Here is an 18,440-nt window from a genome sequence, read left to right as displayed (position 1 = left end):
AAAACAAAAGTTATAATACAGCACTATCAAAACTTTGGGATGTCAAAGGGATCCCCTATTGGTCCTCCAACATTAAATGGCCCCAAACACATCTATTCTCTTTACCTCAATTTGGAGAAATTTAAAAAGTCCTAAGGTAGAGATTACTATGAAATACTTGACCTTCAATCACTTAGGACAATGATGAGGCTAATAAACATAAAAAATTGACTAAAGGACTAGGGTCTCTCTGCTCTACTCTTTGTTGGACACCTGAAATCTATTGCATGGGAGTAGGTAAATTCATCAGGGGTAGAGAAGAGAAGTTACCAGGATTTTTTAATACAGGTGTTGTTCCATGATCTGCAGTATAAAAACCCATTGGCAAAACCCTAACTTGGGCTATAATTGGATTGAGAGAATATAAAAAATGTAATGGTTGATAAGATTATGAAAGTTGGAATGTTTAAACAAGCTTTATATAAATAAGTTGTGTCTTCTTTACCTAAATGTTTTGGTTTTTTTTTTTTTTTTGAGAATAAATAATAAGTCTGGCTGAGGAAACTTCCCCTGTCTAGTATCGCAAAGCAAAAACCTGTAGATAAAGTCTTAATAGAGTCTACAGTTAGGAAACAGAAGATTTGATGCAAGAGTAAGAGTTGATGGAATTAGGTAAAAATGTGTAGGAGAACTGGTATATTTGAACAGGTTTTATGTGAAAGGGTTTTATGTACACTCTCTTTTACTTGATTATATTGTAGAGATAGACATTATATCTCACTGGGGAATGCTTCCCCTACCTTATACTGTAAAATAGAAGGCATGTAAATCTGCCCTTCAAGCAATGTTAATTGGATATACTAAATGAGAACCAGTAAGACTTTCTGAGCCCACACAGTGTAGAATACAAGCTGGAATGCTGGTAGGGACAAATTCTCTGTGTGATAGCCCTAAGTGGAACACGGATTGGGACTTATGAGCACCTCCCAGCAACACTACTGGAGTTTTGAACTAGAAGAATTTCTGTTTGAGAGGCATTTACTACCTTGTTATTGGACATTATTAATTGAAGCTACTTCTATGAAGCAGACATAAAGTGATCTTAAAACCTGAAATAGCTATAATGTCTAGGACGATGTCCTAGAGAAACACTTTAATGGGGCTGTCAGTGCCCCCAAAATTTCAGAATAGAATTTAAATGGTTTGTACAGGATCATGCTGCCTAGGCACTGCAAGGAAGAGATACTTATATGCAAGGAGCCTCTTTTCCCCCAATGACTGATTCTGGAAGTGCATGAGAGGCTGTTGGATTCTATTAATGTAGTGCCCTATAAACAATTCTCAACTGACCAACAAAGAAGTTGCAGTTCCTAGGTGAATGGACAACATCATATATGGAAGGTTACCATTCTGAGGGAAGAAAGTAAAAACAAATCAGCTTGGTGGGCTGAATTGTGTACTGATTTCCTAGCAATGATGGAAGAATTGAACAGTTGTAAAATCTCCTAGGTATGGGTTTTTACTGACTCCCAGGCAGTGCTTAATGGCCTGGTCATATGATTAGACAGGAGGGCAATGGAAGCCTATTAAAAGATGTCCTTATAGGGCATAGCCCTAAGAAAATCGCTGGAATTTGAGGAGTGCATTGAAGTAGGACATGGTGATGCCCTAAGAAGAATCTTCTTTCCAGTTCAGAATGTGATGGGAATTAATAAGCAGATATCCCTGTGTGCTCACTTAAGGTGGCCACCTGGGTCCATGAAATGAGTGAACCTGGTAGTACTGCAGCAATGCAGAGATGGGCTGACTCTCTCTTCTCTTTTGCACCCTCTGAGGCAAAAAAAAAAAAAAAGCCCATAAAAACTGTTCTGTCTGCCAGGAAAGACAGAGACTGCAGATGGCTATGTGATAGATTCCATGGTAGAAAAGGCCTTGATCATAGCTGGCACATGAGACTGATGCTGGTAGTAATGCAGGCTGCAGATGGGCCTGATGGGAATAGATGCTGACTGTGCATTGATCTATACCTACTTGGTGTGGATGCAAATGCTGAGTATGACAAAAGAACCAGAACAGAAGATAGTGCACCAATTTGGATGGCAGGCCATCATTTCTGCAGACCAGGGAACACATTTTACAACCCATAATGGCCAACAGTGGACAGAGAGCCTCCTCACAGCAATAGTTTTATTTTTTTTTTTAAGATTTTATTTATTCATAAGATACACAGAGAAACAGAAAAGCAGAGACACAGGCAGAGGGAGAAGCAGGCTCCATGCAGGGAGCCCTGATACGGGACTCTATCCCAGGTCTCCAGGATCAGGCCCTGGGCTGAAGGCAGCGCTAAACCGCTGAGCCACGGGGGCTGCCCACAGCAATAGTTTTAACAGAGAATTGGAATGGGCAATTAAAAGATGATTGGCTAAAAGAGGGAGATAAAAGCGTGAAGGGCGAGTTTACATGCCTCCACAAATGTGAGCTCACACTCAACATGAACATGAGTGGGCTAAAAAAATGTCCCCATTGGATAGATTTCTCTGGTTTTCTGGTGGATCTGAGGAAGAGGAGGTAAACAAGGAAGTTTCTTCCCCATATCACCACAGCTTTTTTTTTTTCCCCTCCCTACTTGATGCGCTGGTTATATGATGGGGCTGCAACTACAAGAGCTGGCAGCAGGGATGAATCCTAACCAAGAAACTAAAATTTTTAACCTTTTTGTTAGAACTTCTAAATGCCTGATGTGGCAGGATGTACCTTTCCCATGTCTGGCAAAACTGGGACTAACAGTAAAGATAGCCCACTAGTTCTGCACCTGAGCAACCTCACCCTAGCTGAATAGAAGTGAATTGAGGAGAGGACACTTGCTGTGTGCAAACTATATAAGCACAGTGGTGAACCTAATGTCCCTTCCAAATGGGGAAAAGTTTTGAGTACAAATGCATAGAAGGAAACTTAATAGCTAGCTATGGGTAAAGGAATAAATACATGAATGGGTTATGTAATAAGGGAAATTCAGTATTGCATTAACACCTCAAAAGAGGCTTAGAGCAGGAGATGAGAATGTCTCTTAGGTCAATTATATCAAATGCTGAAAGGGGGATGCCAGGTTTTGCTGAGACCATTCTTGCTTTTGGAACCTGACAAGGTTGAATGCAGCCTACAAACCTGAGTGGTACTGTTCTGGGAGACATTTTGGTTATGAAATATGTTGGTGAACTTGACCCACTATTAATGACTAACTGGAATTCTACTAACGTACCGGTATCTTTTGACTTCTATTTTTCAGGCTATGTCTACAAGTAACCATAGAAGAAGGGAGAAAAGCAATAATCAAACTAATAGAAAAATATGAAAATATTTGTAATGGCTTTATAGGAAAAATGAGTGGTTTATTTTAATCTATCCCTACCCTACACTGGCTTTTCTCCAAATGTTAGGCATATTTGTATAGATACTATTGCTATATCTATTCTATAAATGGTACACAGTACTCTGACAGGTATGATCATTTTGCTGTAAGGAATCTTTGCTTGAAGACTGGGTGGTGAACTTCAAATTATGATTTATAAAAAATATATATTTGGCCATTCATAAGAGCAATGAAAGTATCATTTATTAAAATGTTTGGTCTCTTGCCCTCAGTTCCTAAAATCACATCAGAGGTATAAAATGAAATGAATGTCTTGTTACTCATAACAAGATGTTATCACTGTATTTATGTTAATGAGGTAACTTTTAGAAAATACCTAAGGATGGGGGCTCATTACCAGGGGAAACAACTGTGAATAGAGAGTTGGAATTTGAAGTCCCAACCCCACTTCCATAGCCCCTATTTCTGGGAAGAGGAGAGGGAGCAGAAGTTGAATCAACCACCAGCGGCCCATGATTTAATCAATCATACCCTTGTAAGAGACTCCATAAAAACCCACAAGGAGAGCATTTGGAGAGCTTCCGGGTTGATGAGTAGGTGGAGATTTAAGGAGAATGGTTTGCTTAGAAAGCATGGAAGCTGTTCAAGCTTTCCACATACCTTGAAGTGTGCATCTCTTCCATTGGATGTTCCTGGTTATATCTCTCTAAAAGGTGCTGGTAATCAAGGGCACCTGGGTGGCTCAGTTGGTTAAACATCTGCCTTTAGCTTGGGTCATGATCCCAGGGTCTTGGAGAGGCCTGTACTGGGCTTCCTGCTCTGTGAGGAACCTGCTTCTCCCTCTCCCTCTTCCCACTGCTCCCCTTGCTTGTGTTCTCTCTCTCTCTCTCTCTCTCTCTCTCTCTCTCTCTCTCTGTCAAATAAATAAAAAATCTAGAAGAAAGGAAGGAAGGAAGGAAAGAAGGAAGGAAGGAAGGAAGGAAGGAAGGAAGGAAGGAAGGAAGGAAGGAAGGAAGAAGAAGAAGAAGAAGAAGAAGAAGAAGAAGAAGAAGAAGAAGAAAGAAAGAAAGAAAGAAAGAAAGAAAGAAAGAAAGAAAGAAAGAAAGAAAAAGAAAAAGAAAGAAAGAAAGAGAAAGAAAGAAAGAAAGAAAGAAAGAAAGAAAGAAAGAGAAAGAAAGAAAGAAAGAAAGAAAGAAAGAAAGAAAGAAAGAAAGAAAGAAAGAAAGAAGAAACCAGTAATCTGGTTAAGTAAGATATTTCTCTGAGTTTTCAGTGAGCTGGTCTAGCAAACTAATCAAATCCAGGGAGGGTCAATGGAAGGAACCTCCAATTTGTAGCCAGTTGGTCAGGAGCACAGGTAACCTGAGCTTTCAATTGGCATCTATAGTGGAGGGCTGTCTAGTGAAACTGAACCCCTTACCTATGGAATCTGATATTATTTCTGGGTAGGTGGGGGGAAAATCTCCCTACCTTCACATTAGAAATGGTTGCAGAACCCATTACCTACAAAGTATATCCCTAATTTTAGTAGTTTATAATGCATATTATTACATTCATGGATCTAAGGAATTCTAAATTAGATAAGCCTATTTAACTCTGTTTAAACCATATTCCCCCAAATCATTTCTGCCTTGAATACTTTTTTCCCCTTCTTATCATCTAGCAGCACCTCACAGAACTCTTAACCATGTGCCATACTTTAGCTTTGATTGTAACCATCCCTCCATATGACAGTCTTCATGAATTACATGCTTCAAAAAGTTCATTATACCTTCCAGACACTTGACTTCCAGAGCCAGAATCTGGGTTTCGAGAAGAGCTGGATGACTTCATTTTTCACCCTTGTTTTCGGTGTTTCACTTTGTGTGTTCCATGGCTGCTTTCTTTTTCATTAACTCATTGGGCAATAAACCTAGTTCAGTAGATTAAGGGAAGGCTATGGATCACAGAGGTAATATTCTTTTCTCCAAATTTAGGATAGCATTTAGGTAACTACCTTCTGAACTGGAAAAGGAGAATAAAAATTAATAATTGTTGTCTCCTGCTATGCTTGCTCTGGAATCTGTGTCACATAAAAGCCAGAGCCAGCACATTTAAAATAAGAGAGGCAGATACTATGGGTGCTTTTTGCTACACTAATTTAGTTTCTAAACCAAAAGCAAATAACACTTTTTTAGGACATCTAAGCGTTAGTTGTACTGCGAGAGTTTCATTATTGGAAAAAACAGATAAACAAAAAAACTATATAAAGAAAGTAAAATAAACCAACTCAATTAGGTTTCAGAATGGCTTTTAAACTCTATAGCAAGCATAGATCAGACCTATAAAAACTGGGGAACACAATAAAAATGCATGCACAAAATAGGAAGACTTGAGTTCTAAGCAGCTTAACCAATATATTTTGCTCCAAATGGACTAGTGCTTTATGTATAGTAGGCAAAGGATCCCAGAACTTGGGATCACGCCCCCAGCCAAAGGCAGATGCTCAACCACTGAGCCACCCAGGCATCCCTGCTTAATTGTCTTTTAACTGATCTCTGTTGCATGATATCTACATGCTATGGGTTGAATTTATCTCCCCAAAAGATACGTGGAAGTCCTCATCCCTGATACCTCTGCATGTGACTTGACTTGGAGATATAAACTTTGCAGATGTAACGAAGATGAAAATTAAGATGAGGTCATATTAAAGTAAGGTGAGCATTTAATCCAGTATAACCAGTATCCTAGTTAGAAGAGACACACAGGGAGGATGCCATGTGAAGATGCAGGCAGATATTACAGTGATATATCAATAAGCCAAAGAATGGTAAGGGTTGCCAGCTATCACTGGAAGCTAGAAAAAAGGCAGGAAACAGATTCTCCATCAGATCCCTCAAAAATAACCAACCCTGCTGATCTCTTGATTTCAGACTTCTAGAACTGTGAAACAATACATTTCTGTTGTTTTAAGCCACTAATTTGGTGGTACTTAGTATAGCAGCCCTAGAAACAGTATAAGGCCCAGGACACATGAAAATTCCAGAGATTCCATGGCTATTGCTGTTAATTCTAATACAATGTAAAGGATCAGGTTTATTATTTGATTCAAAATTGAGGTATTACATTTTTTACATACTATCAAAATTATTAAGGATTTTTTTCTTTTTACCTAACGGGAGAAATGTATTCTAAAACTTTTTTTCCTCTTGCTGAGAACATGAAGTAAATGATCCTAATAACTTTTAGAACCAGTAGGAACTATACTGTGTAAAGGATTGACCAGAGATTTTGAGGTTAATAAAGTATGAGCCTGACTCCCATGCTTGGCTTTTCCTTAGCTCTGTTCATTTCGGCAAATCTTTATGAATTTCCAGTCCTTCATCTGACTCAATACATTGTTGACAAGATAAGTTATATCAGGTTAGTAAGATTCCTATGAAAGTATCAAAGTGTTATGATTTTTCCTCCCATTTTCTTGGTCAATAAAGTTTGGAAAGTAAATACCTTTATTCTTAAGTGGAGGGGAAAAATGCTGCTTTAACATTTTGACTTATCACAATTTATGTAAATTGATTGGTATAATTCACTCAGAGAAGAAATGATGCTTGATTCTTGCTCACAAAGATTCTTGCTCACACAGGAGATAGCATTTAAATATTAGTGACCTCTCTGGTCATTATAGCTAAAGCTATAAACCTGTGCCCTTCTAAAGACATGCCAGTATACTAGAAATAACATTTTGTGGTGTCATTGCTTTACTTCAACCTCACAGCTTTTACAGAGACACTAAGGTGGAAAGAGATCACTAAAACTCAATTCCCCTCTCTTTGTAACAGTATTTCTAACCTTTGTCACAGAAATGGTTTGATTTTTTTAATGCTCGTGTCCGCAGTATTAAAACAGTTGAAAGTTTCCAGAACCATAAGTCTAACCTACCCTTCTTCACATCCTCCATAGAAAATCATATTACTTTAGGGTATCGAGGAACCACAATGGGGAAAAAAAGAACAAAGATTGTTTTTGCTTTTATAGCCTTTGCTTTCACAATTCAACAGTAAATCAACAGTGAACATTTGGTTTGCCTGAGGCAAACATGAAATCAGCTTGCCTGTATGGAGCTTATATTGTCTTTTGTTCTTATCTGATAACTCTTCAAAATAAGCACAAACTCTCAGGTCTTGAAGACCCTCTGCACCAGTGGTAGTCCCCACTGAATTTATTCATTTCATCAAAATGATATGAAATTTGGCTGTCCAATTTTATATTCGTGAGGAATATTGGTAATATAGTTCAAAATAAAGCCACGGAAAAGAATTCATTTCAGCCCAGAAATAATTTCCCTTACAGTTTTAATCCTGTTTTTATTCAGACACAGAGACTTGCCTCTGAGTTAGGGACAAACAGGGCTAGGTAGGGCTAGATAGGGGGCCAGGGAAGCAGGCTCACAAAAATCCCAAGAATGCTGAGGTATAAGGAAACCAGAGATAAAGAAACAAGCCAGACCACCCTGCCCTAGGTATGGGCTGGGAGGGTTTCTTTTTATGACAATCATCCGTGACCAACAAAGAATAACCAGACCCCAAAGAGGAAGTAAGCCGTTAAAGATGTTATTACTAGTCCTTACTCAATGGTGATATTAGTCCATAATGTTAAAAGGATTTAGCTTCCCTGATTAGGCTCTCAATAAAAGACCAACCCTATAAGCCTTCAGGGGCAACCCTGTCTGGATCCTTCTCTCCTGAGAGCTTTCTCTGTATCTTTACTTAATAAACTTCTGTCCCTTTACTCACTCTCCTGAGTCCGCAAGATTTATTCTTCGACTCCGTGAGACAAGAACTAAGCTCTCCCATATCACCTCCACAGAGCCATTTCTCTCCCTAGGAAAAAGAAAGGTTTGTTGAGGGGGGGGAAAACAAACAAACAAACAAACAAAAAAACTCTGACTCAACAGATGTATTTAAACACATAAGCAAGAAAACTTTTTCAGGGTGATTTTCTTGTCAACAAACTCTTGAGAGTCCTCCTAGTCATACCTATGTTCAATGCCAGATTCAAGCCTTTCTAGTGACAAAGGTAACTGTCAAGAAGGTGGAAGACCTTCTTGTAGTGATTTGAAAACACAATAAGACAGGGAAGCCCGGGAAAAAGAATAGGGCATGGAGAAATTCAAATTGATAGGCCTGATTTAGCTGATAGCTGTATCCTGAAGCACTACTTTGATAAAGAGATGGGTAAGACTTAGCTTAAAGCTATTTCCTTTTCTATATCTTTTACCATAAGAGGTTTCTGAAGATTATTCATTTCTTAAAACAATGAATTTAATGTGGGCGAAAAAGGATTTGTAAGGGATACAAACATACAAATTAAATTCAAAGTATTCTCAACAGCTAATGAAATGGCTTTGTCACTTTTAAATTAAGGCAAATACATTCAAATGGCTGAAAAACAAAATGTTGGTTATGGTTCATGATATGTCACACTACTGAAGACTAAGGGGAATTAGGATCCCACCATCCATTTGAAAGAAAGCACACAGGAATGGGCATTTCCCTGAGGGCTTGTCATAATACCAAGAGACTCACTCCTTCCATAAAAAGGTGATTCTATGCCCCTTCTTCCTGAATATCCCAGAGCTGTCCCACTATTTTGACCAACAGAATGTGAGTCCTGTTGAAAGGCGCCCAAGCAGCAACAGGGACAGGCTCATGTGCCACAAAACTGTTGACAGGAGTCTAGTTGAGTATCCAGCTGGTCACCAGCACCAAACTTTCAGCCATCTTTATTGAGCCATCTTTGGAAGTGGATCTTTCAGCCTCAGCCCAGACATTCTAGCTGATGCCACATAGAACAGAGACAAGATTCTCTGTAAAGCTGTCATCAAATAGCAAATATGTGAGCAAAAGGAAAGCTTCTTCTTGTGACAAACTCATAATTGGGGGTTCGACTGTTACACAACAATAAAAAAGTAGATAGCTAGTTAGGAGATAGCCTAACTGGCTCTACTACTCCTACCATAACTCCAGCACCTCTCTCACTTGTACAAAAAGAAAAAGACCGGGAAAACATAAAATAGAGATCTCAGAGTTGTAAATAACTGACCTTAATTTTCTGGATGTCAAGTAAAGGTGGGGGGAAATGATACGACAATAGACTTCCATCTCTTTTCTGTTTCACTATTCAACTCCTCTACAGGTATTTACTGGGATTAGCTCTCAAATTACTTGCATGTGAACTAATTGTCTTGCGAGAACTTTAACAAAGACAACCTCAGCTAGTGATGTAGGTCACACGTTTGCACAGATGTCTTAATCAGTACTTTTGCTTGTAAAATAATGGATGTAGTTGTCTTCTGTGATCTGATGTCCCACGCTTTGGTTTCATCATATGTAACTAGTTTATTAAATAGTGCTAATTCACTGGATGTAAATATGAGTAAGTTTAGACTTGTTTCTTTCTTATTTCTTCATTAAAAAAATGTATATTCCCAGCTGAATAATATAGAATCTCTCATCTCTAATGATTATTAAATTCCTTAGTGATAAGATTATATGACACCTTCTATATACTTTCTGTTATTGATTTCCTTATAGCACCGTATTTAAACTTCCAATTAAAATCTAGTTCAAGTCTTATATCTTGCCTAAATGGTTGTTTCAATCCCAGGAATTTGGAGTGTAGAGGAGGCAGGACTTATTTTTTCATTCTGTCTTTTCTCTACAATGGAGATGAGTGTGTTGGAGCTATGTCTTTTCTGGTATTCTGGTCTCTATCCTTCTGGGTCTGCCTCCTCCGATGCTGGAAGCTAGGAAGGAAAAAAGGCCATGACGGGAATCTTCCTAAAAACTAAGTATGTATCAATGGTATAACAGTGGACGTATAGGTCTTATTTGGTCTGGCCTTCTTAAGTAGTTCATGACTACCTCTGAAATGGTATTCTGAAGAGGTAGGGATCAAGGTTTAGCCTCTTATTCCACTTATATTCATAGAAAACTTCTTTTTTTTTTTTTTTTTTCCCTTGAAAACTCTGAAAGCTGTGGGAACTGGAGTGTTTTTCTCATTCTTCTTTTCCTGGAAACACCATTCTATGAGTCCCTTTTCATTGTGTTTGCAAACTTCTCTAGTAAGCCTTCTGCTTTCAGAAATATTCAAAGATGTGGGCACAAATTTCTGTATCTACATCTGCTGCCAAACTGTAGCAAATAATGGCAAAATTATAGTGAGTTTTTCCTCCACATCTTATTTACAATATTATAAGACCATAATTTCATATCTTAGAAAATGCACAAATAAAAGATGAGAAATGAAGAAAAAAAAAAAAGAAATGAACTCCTTGTTATGCTAAGTAAATTTTACCCAGTCCTTTCACAATTCTTCAAAATTTTGGCAGGTCTACTTTCTTGAAATAAAACAAAACAAAATGAAAAATAATAAAAATGTTACTGAGATACCCCCAATATCTAGTACTTTAGTTAGTCCAATGGCAGCAAAATCTATCATGCCATTCCTAGATTTCCCCTCATCCACATCCACAACCAGCAGTTTTGTTATTCTGTTACATGCATGATGGGGTTTGATGACCCTTTCCATGGTAGACCATAGCTGGTATAAAGCTCATATACTGTTGTCACATGGCATGGAAGCACCAATCCCATGAGTTTCAGACATCGTTTTCTCAATGTTTTATATAGTAGAATGATCAATACCTCCTGCTAGTATGGTGACTTTTGCCATTTGGTCTTCTGGATAAGGATCTCAAAGTGACTACAAAGTAGCCACAGTTTTAGCTTGCTGTGTCCCCTGGAAGAAAAGTGCCTTTTGGGACCAGGATGTTTAGTCAAGCAGAATCTGTCTTTATAGGGAGAAGGAAGCAGAAATTCTACATGTTACTCACTGATAATGGTGGTAAGTGGTTCCTTCTACTACCAACCCTTGTATCTGAAACCCATATATTTCACATAATAGGTAAATCAGCATGTTCTGGCTATTGGGCCCTTGTATATTTTTTTTATCTCGAAGGATACTACTACAACTATTAGAATGTCATAGCCAGGGCATTAGCTATGTCTTTAGAAGTATGTTACAATATTCCATCAGGGTAGCTGTTTCCCTGATGATACAGAATATGCTACTAAGACCCACTTATACACTGTGAGATGGATTTAGAGCAGTACTTCACTTAACATCTAGAATTTGAAATCCTCATGCCAACTCAGGGTCCCTAGAATCAATGACAGCTCAAAGTATATTCAACAATCCTTGAAATATTGGAGTGTTCCTCTTTCTTCACTATACATTTACTCTGGTGAATGACCATAGGTCTCTTTGCCATGTATAGGAATAATTACTAGTATGTATATACATGTTATAGCATTTAATACTTATTTCTCAAAGAGTCCTTGCCTCCCCTTCAGTCAAAGGAGCTTGTGTTGGAAGAATGTTGCAGGTCTGGAAATTAGAGTCAGGTTATAATTTGCATTGTAACAGTTGCCATAAGCCTTCTGATCCCCCACGTTTTTTGTTTTGTTTTGTTTTGTTTTTGAATCTCTAGATCCCACATGGGGCTCAAACTCATGATCCCCCAAGATCAATAGTTGTATACTCTTCTGATTGAGGCAACCATGCACCCTCTATAAATTTATAAATAAATTTCTTCATTACAAAAGAGATTTCTCAATCTGGCTGCCCATGGACCTTTATCTTAAGAACACCATAGTCTGTTATTCATCCATAGATTCTTGGGAGTGACAAGTGTCATTTCAGCTTTTCTACCATTACCACAATTAGGCCTGCCTTGTCTCTGATGGTTAAGTGCTAAAACTTGACCTTTGTCCTTTTGGAATTCTGTCCTTCTCACTGACGTTATATCCCTAGCCTGAAAAGAATAGCCACCACCAGCTTCTCAACAATATTGATGCCTCCTCATTTCTTTAGAGACATGATTATCCTTAGAGATAATCCTTGGAAGTCAGAGGCAGCTGCTGAGTTCTCTAATTTTATATAATAAATTTACTCTAGCTTGCTATACTCCCAGCCTTTTAACCACAAGGCTGTTCTGGCATTTCTACCTCATTTCCAATAATTACATAGCTTTGTCTTGTTTTTGTTTTTGTTTTTCCTTTTATATTCTTAAAGAACTCATCCCATCAAAAAAAAAAAAAAAAAAAAAGAACTCATCCCATCAACATATTAGGGCTAACTCCAGGTGTCCTTGACAGATATACATTATGAAATTATAGGAACCCAATTATTAATAAATTCTACTTCATTCTACCTTATGTTCAGCCCTCATTAATCTAACACCATCACAATCCAGTCCCAATCATCTCTGGGTTCTGGTTGGTTTCTAATAGCTGGATTCTCCTACTCCTTTGATGAATAATCCCATACCTCCTACAGCAGAAATAGTACTTTATTAATCCAAAACAAGACTTGGTCAAATGTATTACTCTGGAAGCAATGAGAGAAAGTAGAAAAAGGTATTATCCTGACAGACATCTATTTCCTGTGAGACCTTTGTGTGGTTGCTAAGCAAGGTATGAGAGCTCTCCCAAAAGTTATCCTTGAAACAAAGATTTAAGTGCAAGTTGTTTCCTGGAGAGGTGACCTTAAGAAACACTATATGTGGGGAAAACAAATGAGAAAGTATACCAGTTGACCAGTGTTCCACCAAAGTTCATGTCCACCTGGAATGTGGCCTTTGGAAATGGGACCTTGCATCTGTAATTAAATGAGGTCATACCAGGTTAGGGAAGGCCACAAATACAATAACTGGTGTCCTTGTAAGGGAAAGGAGAGGGTGATTTGGAAAAAGAGACACAGAGGAAAGACAGAGAAGAAGGTCAGGTGATAACGGAAGCAGAGGTTTAAGTGGTACAGCTGTAATACAAGGAAGATCAGGGATTTTTGCAACCATCAAGAATGAGGAAGAAGCAAAGAAAAATTCTTCCTTACAGCCTTCAGAGAAAGCATGGTCCTGCTTATGTATTTTGGTTTTCTAGCCTCCCAAACTGTAAGAAAATAAACTTCTGTTAAGTCACTTAGTTGATTTATTTTTTTATAGAAGCCCTAGGAAACAATACAGGCAGGGAAAGGAAAGAAGCCAAGAGAGGTTATATTATCAAACTCTGAGTCATTGTGATTTATTCCCACCTGGAATTCTGAGCATCCATATAGAATACATTCCTCAGTTATTCCTTTTGAAAATACAGGAATTGGGGTAATTCTTTACTAATTTCCATTGATTGAATACTGTTCTCCAAGGAATTCTTCTATTCCCCAAAACTTCTGATATATTAAGCACTCAAGCAGAACAGGCTCTGGTGATCAGTCCTCAGTCAAGAGGACACAAAGACTGGCAGGTGGAACCAGAGCTTCTGTGCCTGGCAATGGTAAGGACCTATGGGAAATAGATGGAACACTGACAGTGCCTGCTAGAGAGATTCAAATAAATCTATATTGTTTGTTCACATTCAAATTATATGGACCATCCACCTGGAGATCTTTCCCCAAATCTCCTAGAATGCATGGGCTTGGTTGATCTGCACTGAGTAATCTTCTAGGAGGCCAGACTTTTGGCTGCAGTTGCTCTTGTTATGATTCTTGTAGAAAACTGGTGCCCCACAGTTCAGAAGAACCTTGCTCACTCCTGTGCTGATTTTCTTACAGGCTTCAGTGGTCTTTCAATAAAACCTAATACTGTATCTCCTGGATTACTTCCAGACTGTCTTCTCCAAACAGACGGTGGATGTTTACACTTCCATGAATGACCATATTGCCAAAGTGTCTCCTCTATGCCAGGATAATTGTCTCAGTGAAGTGTTCCAGAGCAACCACATGTTGTACCAGAACCATCTCTTCCTAATTTCCATTTGGCCCTGGTACTAAACCTGGATTACCTGCCCAGACTTTCTGTTTCCTCATAGTCATCTCCATGATGTAGTCCCAATGTCCCTCCATTGAGATAAACTTTTTTTCATCATGCCTAATAACGTTAAAAGAAGGAAGGATGTCTGTTCCTTTGCTCTTAGGAGATCCCTTGGCTTTGCACAAAATAGTCTATCTCTCCATAGTGACCTTTTACAGTTTCTTACCAAGGGGCTATTAGGAGGAATTATATTAATGACATAAATTTAGTTCTTATATAAACTCGAAATGTACTCATGATTCTTAAAAGCCAACTTGCTAATGAATGCTATTAGTCACAAGAGGAATAAGGCATTAGGGTATGAGTAAATTGCTTTCTTATTCACCAAAGCTATTAGAAAAACAAAGTGCCTTTTTCTATTAATAAATATCAATTTTACAGTAAATAGAATATTTAAAAAATAATTACTTGTCCAGAAGTTTGGTATAAATGATTTATTTGCTAAAATATTTACCATTCACCTACTTTGTGCCAACATAGTGCTAGGTAGAAAAAGACAAACAAAAATAGCTCCTGTCCTAGAACTTATAGTATGGAAGTGAAGAGAGAAATATGATTAAACAGCCAAATAATAAAATAATAAAATATACAAGTGCCATTAAGAAAGGAGGAAAATTGAATGATTAAGACTAGAGAGTTACAGAAACCAACTACCTCTGGAGAAAGAGTTCAGGGAAAGCCTTTTAAAAGTTATATTTATTCAGAGCCCTAAAGGACTCAGTGGATAAAAGAGCAGGAGGAGAGATTCCAGGCAAAAGGAAAATGCTGTGCAAAGACTTTTAGGTTGCAGAAAACTTGGAATAATATTTAATCTGAAAGCAACCCATGGCTCTGAAGCATTGTGCTAGAGATCATGGTAGAGTGCTCTGCAGGGTCCAGTAGATGCAGGGCCTTATATATAGGTAATGATAAGAAATCTTAATTTTTTCCCAAGTTTATTAATTTTTAAGCAAGTGGATACCAGGACATAATTTATGGAAGATTTAGGATTTATTTAGGAAAAAAATATCTGCTTTGTGTGTAATCCATTGAAGAAAGTGTATGAGAATTCAGAAGGCAGAATTTGGAGCCTATGGCAGTTGTTTAAGTGAGAGACCAAACGTTTTAAATTTGGAAGTATCATTGTGACTATTCCTCTTCTGAGTTCAACTTAATTTTTGACTCGGTATACACAGCTTGATGCATTATGGCTGTGAAAGTCCAATGCAGTGATAGTAAACCACACATTTCACACTGATTAAGAAAGATGAATAATTTTCTTGACTTCTAAATTTCATACTGGAAGTTTGCTCCAATATTGTGGGAAGTGTAATTCAATGATTATTAGAACTGCAATTAGAACCATTGGATTGGTGCCAAATGAATATGTACTTCAATTCTTATCTAAAACCATGGCTTAAATACATTTATAATATATGGGTGAGATATATATATATATATATATATATATATATATATATATATATATATAGTGTGTATATATATATACATGTGTGGGGGCAGCCCGGGTGGCTCAGCGGTTTAGCACCGCCTTCAGCCCAGGGTGTGATCCTGGAGACCCGGGATCGAGTCCCACATCTGGCTCCCTGCATGGAGCCTGCTTCTCCCTCTGCCTGTGTCTCTGCCTCTCTCTCACTCTCTCTGTGTCTCTCATGAATAAATAAATAAAATCTTTAAAAAAAAAATATATATATATATATACGTGTGTATATGTATATATATTTATAGTATATGGTGATTTCTTTTTTACCTATATATTATATATATATAGGTAAAAAAATATATATATAGCTATATATATATATATATATATAGCTATATATAGCGTGTGTGTGTGTGTGTGTGTGTATATATATTTATAGTATATGGTGATTTCTTTCTACCTAGGGCTCAAATTGATGTGAGTAAATATAAATTAAATATTAAAAGCTGTCATCAGAAGGGAAATTTTCCACTAAAACACGTACATCAAAGAACAAGAAGGTAATTAAATTTCTTGGCTTATATTTTTTTTGTTTAGCCATGACTGACTGTACTTTTACTGTTTTCAATGGTAACTTTAAAATTTTTATTTTCGGTGTCAGCTGCTGCCGCCAAGCCCCGACGCGCCCCCTTGCGCCGCGGATGCCTGCCGTCCTACATGCACTCTGGATTCCTTTTGGTTCGAAGTCCAAAATGGCAACTCTCAAGGATCAGCCAATTCAATATCTTCCTAAGGAAGGCCATATCCCCCAGAATAAGATTACAGTTGTTGGGGTTGGTGCTGTTGGCATAGCTTGTGCCATCAGTATCTTAGTGAAAGACTTGGCAGATGAACTCACTCTTGTTGATATCATGGAAGACAAATTGAAGGGAGAGATGATGAATCTCCAACACGCAGCCTTTACCTTAGAACACCAAAAATTGTCTCTGGCCAAGACTATAATGTGACTGCAAACTCCAAGCTGGTTATTCTCATGGCTGGGGCATGTAAGCAAGAGGGAGAAAGTCTTCTTAATTTGGTCCAGCGTAATGTGAACATCTGTAAGTTCATCATTCCCAATATTGTTAAATACAGCCCAAACTGCAAGTTGGTTGTTTCCAATCCAGTGGATATCTTGACCTATGTGGCTTGGAAGATAAGTGGTTTAACCCCGTTATTGGAAGTGGTTGCAATCTGGATTCAGCCTGGTTCCGTTACCTAATGGGGGAAAGGCTAGGAGTTCACCCATTAAGCTGTCATGGGTGGGTCCTTGGAGAGCATGGAGACTCCCGTGTGCCTGTATGGAGTGGAGTAAATGTTGCTGGTGTCTCTCCGAAGAATCTGCACCCTGACTTAGGCACTAATGCAGGTTAGGAACAGTGGAAAGAGGTTTACAAACAGGTGGTTGACAGTGCCTATGAGGTGATCAAACTGAAAGGCTACACTTCCTGGGCCATTGGACTGTCTGTGGCAGATTTGGCAAAAAGTATAATGAAGAATCTTAGGTGGGTGCATCCAATTTCCACCATGATTAAAGGTGTCTAGGGGGTAAAAGATGATGTCTTTCTTAGTGTTCCCTGCATCTTGATAAAGAATGGAATCTCTGATGTTGTGAAGGTGACTCTGACTCCTGAGGATGAGGACTGTTTGAAGAAGAGTGCAGATATACTTTGGGGGATCAAAAAGGAGCTACAGTTTTAAAATTTTTCTAATGTATCACATCACTGTCTATACTACAACAAGATTTTAGTTGGAAGTTGTGTATATTGTCCTTATTATCTGACCTGTTATTCAAGTAGTAATATTAAAATGGGCTAAGAAAAACATCAGTTTCCCAAAGTTACAAATGGGAATGGTTCACAAGACCCTGCAGCTATATCCTGATGCTGGATGATATCAGTCTTGTGGAGTCCTAAATTAGTTAACGTAACATGGTTCTACCATCTCAGAGGCACCACTGCCAATGTCATTTATGCTGCAGTTACTCTTCAAACAAGATGTGTATTTACTGTTTTCTATAACTTCTATTCCTTCACCCAACACACAACATGCCTAGTCCATCTTTTTTTCTTCACTGGGATCCAATGTACAAATTCAATATTGCATGTATTGTACATAACTCTTCTAAAGGATCTTATTTTGTGTACTATATATGTCAGAATATAGTATATATTGCCATATAATGTAAAAAGACAATGCAACCAACTATCTGTCATACCAACTAAAATACCAAATAAATTTTGAACAGTGAAAAAAAATTATTTTCAAATCTATAAATTCATTCGATGAATAACTCTGTGATGACTTCATTTTGATTTCATGGTAAATAGTTCAGTGTACAATGAATTTCTTAGCTATTGATGTGCAAGTTTTGCCACTGGAAATATTCATTCAAAGGGAAATTAGCATAAGAGTTTAGAATTTTCATTTAATGAATCACATATTGATTTAACAAAGCTCTTTAGCAACAACTGGCTTTTCTCTTTCAAAGTTGCATAGCAAATAGTTATAATAACTTCAATACACATCATTTTGATCATAATGTAGTAATACAATACTTAAAACTTTTTTGGCTATGCATAGATGCAATTTAAAGTATGTATCAATGAATATAATTTGAATTATATACATAGATATAATTTGAATATGTAGTAGATGAAATTTGTAGGTTTATTGGGCTGTAAATTCACCTAATAATATACTTTCCTGGAATTCACATCTTC

General features: G+C 37.7%; 1 pseudogene; it reads left to right on the top strand.

Annotated features, from left to right (window-relative positions):
- The window catches only part of LOC140608034 (L-lactate dehydrogenase A chain pseudogene), a 28,035-nt pseudogene extending 10,007 nt beyond the window's left edge, over positions 1 to 18,028 (top strand).
- Positions 18,029 to 18,440: the final 412 nt, after the last annotated feature.

Source organism: Canis lupus, chromosome 17 (assembly GCF_048164855.1).
Source record: "Canis lupus baileyi chromosome 17, mCanLup2.hap1, whole genome shotgun sequence".
NCBI lineage: Eukaryota > Metazoa > Chordata > Mammalia > Carnivora > Canidae > Canis > Canis lupus.
This window is presented reverse-complemented; position numbering and strand designations above follow the sequence as displayed.